Below are 7,203 nucleotides of genomic sequence, written 5' to 3'. Positions count from 1 at the left end.
GGCTTTGGATATAGGCAGAAGGAGGAGGCCATTCATGACTCTTAAAAGCACAGGCACCTGCGGATTTCTTGGGGGAAGTTGCAGCAAACCGTGGTCGGCCATAAGATTTAACAGCTTTTTTAAGAAAACAATTAACAAACTGATTCGGCATTTATACAAGCTCTAGCCAACTTTGGAATTGTCCAACCGTTGATATTAAATTCATTGTCAACCCTCTTTTATTTTTATTTTATTTTAGCAGTTTGTATTTAAATCGAATTATAGTGTCTCACAAGTGAGGCCTAACCCAAGTGATTAGGTTTTTCAAATACAATTCTGAAATTTCGGCTTCGAGTATCAGTATGATTAAGTAGTTTAAGGATGATTTAACATCTGATATTAACTATTAACAAATGATATAATTAAATTCTATTTACTAAAAAATAAAAATACAATTACAGTCTATGTTGCAAAACTAAACATGTGAAAAAAAAATGTTTGTGCTACTCTTTTCGAGTAGAGGTGGCCATGGGCCGGGTCAGCCCGTGAACCGGTCCGGAACCAGAACCGTCCTAAACCGGAACCGGAACCGGAACCAGAACCGTCCTAAACCGTCCTAAACCGGAACCGGAACCAGAACCGTCATAAACCGTCCTAAACCGGAACCGGAACCAGAACCGTCCGGTTCTGAACCGTCATAGAACCGTCTCTTAGGCGGTTCCGGGCCGGTTCCACTTTTTCTTGAACCGTGACCCGGCGGTTCCAAACCGGAACCGCCGGGTTATGAACCGTGGCCACCTCTATTTTCGAGTCATAATATTTGATGTTTTGGCTAATGCATATAAATTAAAAACATTTTCCCTTCATTTCGAACTAATAATTTATCTTACTATTTTTGATATCTCAAATTTTAGATTACCTTTTATATTTAGTAAACAATTTAGGTGTAATTATTTTTTTAAATTCAAATTTTTACATTTTTTTATCAATTACGACCACAATTTTTAAATTATATAATTATATCCAATTTGAAAGCTTTTTTTTTTCTTTCAATTATGGTCAAAATTTTAAATTTTATTTTTAAAATCCAAACCTCTCAATTTTTATCAATTGCGAACAAAATTTTATATTAACTCTTTTTAAAAATTAGACAATTTTTTATAATTTGGCCGTAATTGATAAATGATGCAAAGGTTTGGATTTTAAAAAATAAAACTTAAACATCTTGATTACTACTGCAAAAAAAAAAATCAAACTGGACACAATTATAAAAATTAAAAGATTTGATTATAATTGATAAAAAGTGTAAAAGGTTGGATTTAAAAAATGATTAATATAATAATTTAAAAATTAAAAATCTTATTTATCATAATAAATATATATATTTATTCCTAAATTAATCAATCATTTATATTTAATACAAAAAATACTGATAAATAAATAGTATATTATAGTTAATAATATACTATATTTTTTTAGTAATAGACTAAAAATAATTTTAACTAATTTAATTATATTGTTTTTAGTTTAACTATTAGGCCTATCATGGACGTATTCTAACTTCAAAAATGGCATCTTTAGACATTCCTCATTTAAATTAATCCACACTTGGATGAGGGAAGACCTTTGCAGGAGACAAAATTTTATCTCCAACAACTACATATATAGTACAGTTTGAGTCTGTGATCTCGCTTAAATTAGAAGAGCGTCTTATAAATTTACATATACTTTAAAAAAATCTAGTATTTTTAATTCTTATTAATAGATTATGCCTTCTAATCTAGTGTTAAACCTGCAAAACAGGATAGAAGATAATCGGACGGTGGTTGTTCGATTAATTTTCTGATGCTAAAGTCAATATTGGCTCGAGCAGCGTTTGTATATGTTATAATTGTATTTTTAGGCATATCTCAAACTCCTTTATATAGTGATCGAGAGAATACCTAGTTGACTTCAAGTAAAAAAGTGATCTCTATTAAGAAGAGATTGTCCTCGAATAAGAAAGAGATTCCTTATTCAAGAGGATGTCTTATTCAAGATTATCTTCGTGAATAAGTTTATCTTTCTAAATTGAAATTTGTATATTTTTCTAAATTGAAGTTTGTATCCAAATATGAGAGATATCTGATCGTTGACGAATCCCTTAGATGACGCGTTTTCTCCGAGTCTTCGGGAATGTCAGTTTGGTTAGGGATTCGTCTGATTCTCCTTTCGTTCTTCGGTTCCGGCGAATCCTATGGATTCGGGATGGGCTATTCTTGATTAGTCAGACTCAGGAGAGAAACGATGTTCTTCATGAAGGTTTATCTGATGCGACTCGGCCATATGGTAGTTATGATAGAATTCGATATCCATCACTTATATTTGTTCAAACGACCCATTATTTTAAACTTGTGACGAAATAATAAATATATCTTAATCTATATACACTTTTACATTATTATTAATATCAATTACTGCTTTTCTTGCCCCGTTTTAAAAAAATATAAGCATGTTGTATATTGATTAAAAAAATTTTATTAGTGTTATTTTTTTTATTTTGCGTTTATTTATGTGGCCGTATAAATTGTGTTTGGAGTTATAATCATTAATTTTAGAAAGAGAAAGATGAAAAAGAGAAGAATTTCTATATAATATGGCACTAAAAACATCATATGAATTTTTTTGACGAGACATTGTAAAATTAAATATGTTTTTTTAAACAGGATAAATAAATACTCCTTCTGTTCTATTTTAAAAGTCTAATTTGCTTTTACATAAAGATTAAAAAAATATTATTATCTTTATCTTTTTATATTTTTTTCTTATAAATGCTAATAGAATATCGTTCTTTTAAAATGACTAAATAAAAAATAAAAAGAAAAATTTAATGTAATATCATTCTAAAAAAATGAAACTTTTAAAATGAGGTTTTCTAAATGGAAAATAGGACTTATCAAATGAGATAAAAGAAATTTTATATTTGACTAGTTTTTTTAATTTCACTAAACTATTTATTGAGAGAAATAAATTCAAAAACAATAATATTACATAAATTTTTTGAATTTTTAAAGCAAGTCTGACATTAATAGAAAGGCCTAATTACTTAAAAAAAATTCACACCTTGTAATATTTTTCGTTACTACCCTGACCTAGGAAAAAGTTCATTTGTACCCTTTTTTTGATTTTTCATTTTCATCTCTACCCTAAAGAGCTAATTTGACCTCTTTTTATTTGAAAAAAATATTCAAAATGATCCTTTATATTTAGCTTATATTCTAATTAAACATTAATATTATTAATCATTTATAATATTTTCATTCTTTAATTAATTAAATTGTCAAAAATTTAAATTTTGGGGTAGAGATGAAAATGAAAAATTTAAAAAGGGTACAAATGAACTTTTTCCTACGTGAGGGACTAAACAAAAAAATGTTATAAGGTTGTTTTTTTTAAAGTAATTAGGCCTAATAGAAATGATGTCTTATGGGATTTTTTTGGACTTTTTATAAAAATATCTATTTTCATCAAACTATTTATAAAAATACGCTTGTTTTTCCCCCATAAAAATGCTCTCCTTTTCACCTTTTTTACAAATTACGCTTTTCATTGATTTTTAGTAGATGAATTTTTAAAGCATGTCTGACATTAAAAGAAATAATGCCTTATGGGATTTTTTTTGGACTTTTTATACAAATATCTATTTTCATGAAACTATTTATAAAAATACGCTCGTTTTTTCCCCATAGAAATGCTCTCCTTTTCACATTTTTTACAAAATACATTTTTCATTGATTTTTAGTAGATAGTTGGTAAAATTTTGATAAAATTTTATAAAAAATTTAAAATGTATTTTTGCGAAAGAAAAGGTTTCGAAAAAAACACATTTCTGTCAAAGAATAAAAATGTATTTTTAATTAAAAAAAGTGTATTCAATGTATGTGTAATTTTTTTTATTAGATAGATAAATAGAGTGGGTCCTAAAATGATTAAAAATATGTAAATTATATATTATTTTTATTGGTATTAATTATTACTAAGAGTTCTAATTAAATATTAAAAATAGAAATTACAACAACTATCACTAATATATATATATATATATATATATATATATATATATATATATATATATATATATATATATATATATATATTTAAAAAAATTTAAATATAATTTTAAAAGAATTTCATATAATTATGAAACCTTTTAAAATTTGAAGCTCTTGACAATTGGCATATAGGGGCCTACATATTTATATGAAATTACACCATTAATTTCATATAAATATGGGACCTTTTAAAAATATAATTTTTTTAAAGCAATAAATATTATGGAGAGAAATAAGTGTAAGCATGTATGGATTTTTAATATATATATATATATATATATATATATATATATATATATATATATAAAGCATATATTTTTTTGGTTTAAGTTTTTTTCCCTTTTTTCCAGATGATGGATTTAAAATTTATCATCTATTCATATTTTCTGTTTTAATTAGAATATTTTTATTGATAGGCTAAGAGCATCTTCATGAACTCTTTTAAAAAATCAAATCTTTAAATAAAAAATTTAACAATAAAATGCAAATTCAATGGATTATCTATGAACAAAAGGTCAACGCGCCCCTTAAACTTGTGTCATGGGATCATCTAACCCAATTTATACTTTTTTTAGCAACTAACCCCAAAACTCTTTATTTTCGGATCAGGTAACCCATAATTGTATTTTTAAAACGCGTAAATTACAAATCGGAGATGAGGGATGCAAAAAAAATAATTAGATACTTCCCTAATTGTTGCGATATAATTATCCTAAATCTGTTTTTTAAAATAAAAATATAAATTATGGGGTTATTTGACCCAAAAATGAAGAGTTTTAGGGTTAGTTGCTCAAAAAAGTATAAATTGGGCTAGATGACCCCGTGTCACAAGTTCAAGGGGTGCGTTGACCCTTTATTCGATTATCTATTATATATAATTAGAAAAGAGAGTGAGTTTGACTATCTACATGTAAAGAGCCAATTTTCACTCTTTATTGCTTATTTTTAAGCTAAATTAAATATATATTTTTAAAAATATATATGTTTTTCTTTGTTAATATAAAAAAGTATATTAAAAAATATCTAATCAATATTTATAAAAAAACTTAAAAGAAATTAAAGAGTCAATTAGAGCAAAATTTAAAATATTAATCTTTAAATTTACGATGCTCTTTATTATAAAAAAAACATTATTGTAGATGCTCTAACATGTGGTACAAACTATTCGTATTAAGTGTAAGTAAACAATTTTCTAGTTTATCTTCTTCTCTTTTTCACATATGAATTTAAATATATTTTGAACAAATGATCAATTCACCCTCTTAACTTGGCAAAACAAATTAAAATGGTCCAATTTTGTGAAATTGGATCAAAAAACCTAATAATAACGAAAATAATAAAAACATTTTAAAAAGGGATATCATTCCTCATGTACTATACAAAACTGGATTAATCCTCCCCCATTCACTGGAAACCGCTCCATTCCGGCCGCCGATCGTCGCACACTCATCGAAAACCACTATTGACTCTAACACCCGCCACAATTATTTTTTCGAACAATCTATTGAAGAACAAATCAATTCTGTAATAGATAGGCTGAACAAAAATTCGGCCGATCTAAGAAAGAAATTAAGGTGCTCTTTTTACGGCGAGAAGGAGTAGCTCGCTGCTTCTCAAAGAGAAGGAGCCAAGAGCATATCTACTCATTCTCAGATTAGAAGTAGTTGATCTTCCTCCGGCATACGCGATTTTTTATGGGCGTTGAAAACTTTTTTACGGGTGTCAGGGATTTTTTTACCGGTGGGTGGGCAGCGGCGAGGTGGAGGGATGAAAAGATTATAATAAAATCCTTAAAGTTTTTGAAAAAATTATTTAATATATGAATTTTTGAAATTGTAGGGATTATTTTTATTTTAAAAAATTTGAAGTACTAATTCGTAAAATTTAAGTTAATCCAAAAGTCTCTCGTACGTTTTATTTTATATAAGACGATATTTCATAGAAATAAATTACGGATACATGAAATAATTCAATTTGTAATTAATAATTATTGTCACCTAAATTAATTAATAATTCCAATAAATAATCATTTAATACAATTTCAAAATCGTATATTTTTATAAATTTCATTTTTAAGTGCCGCTTGTAACACTTAAAGCAATAGATTTCTTTGATAATATAGTAGTATTTGTTTCTTTGAAGTTATGTATCCTCTGAATATGATTACTAAAGGCAATAATTAGACAACGAAAAACTGAGGAATCGATAGGAAGAAACGCAATTACTCATTTAATGCTAATTGTCAATTGCAATTAATTAGCTGCAAAACACGACTAATTAAATCATAACCGAGTCAAAAACCGCAGCTGTTTGACCGGTACTTGCTTACTGTTGTTTAGTTGGAGTCAAATATTTTCTGAATAACTAAAATTCTCAAGTTTTTTTTTAAAATACTTCAACATTAATTTATTTTTGGCTTAATTATTAAAAAAAAACCCACTTAATTTTTTTCGTTTATACCCTAACCTTGTAAAAAAATCATTTGTATCCAATTTTGGATTTTTAGGTTTCATCTCTATCCAATACAAAAATATAATTGACAATTTAATAAATTAAAAGATGAAAAATTTAAAAACAATTAAATAAAAAGTTATATCATATGTTAAATTAGTATCTAAATATAAATTAAAGGATTATTTTAAAAAAAAAATCCAAAAAGAGAGAGGCAATTTTAGTACTTTTGGATAGAGATAAAACTTAAAAATTTAAAATTAAGTACAAATGATTTTTTTATAAAGTCAGGGTATAAATGAAAACAAAATTCAAGGTGTGATGTTTTTAAATAATTAAGCCTTTATTTCTTTTTAAGATCTCCACACTTTTTGTTTTTTCTTTCATAAAAGTTATTTTTGTCTTATTTCACTTAGCCATTTACTTTATTTATAATTATTTGTCAAATCGGCAAATGTTACTAAATTGTATATTTGCTTTAAAAATGAATATCAATTTACTTGGCATATAATTAAGTTGTCAACGTGACATATTCTAAATCGGATGCTCACATCATCAATATTTGCTCGAAAATATATTTTTAAAATAAAAATAAAAGTTAATGACTTTAAAAGAATAAATTGATATTCAATTATTATTTTCAAAATAATTTAAAAGTTCAGTTCTGAATCTATTTGATTAT

The sequence above is a fragment of the Mercurialis annua genome, linkage group LG6 (genome assembly GCF_937616625.2).
Source record: "Mercurialis annua linkage group LG6, ddMerAnnu1.2, whole genome shotgun sequence".
NCBI lineage: Eukaryota > Viridiplantae > Streptophyta > Magnoliopsida > Malpighiales > Euphorbiaceae > Mercurialis > Mercurialis annua.
The sequence above is the reverse complement of the archived record's forward strand: the minus strand, read 5'-3'. Positions refer to the sequence as shown.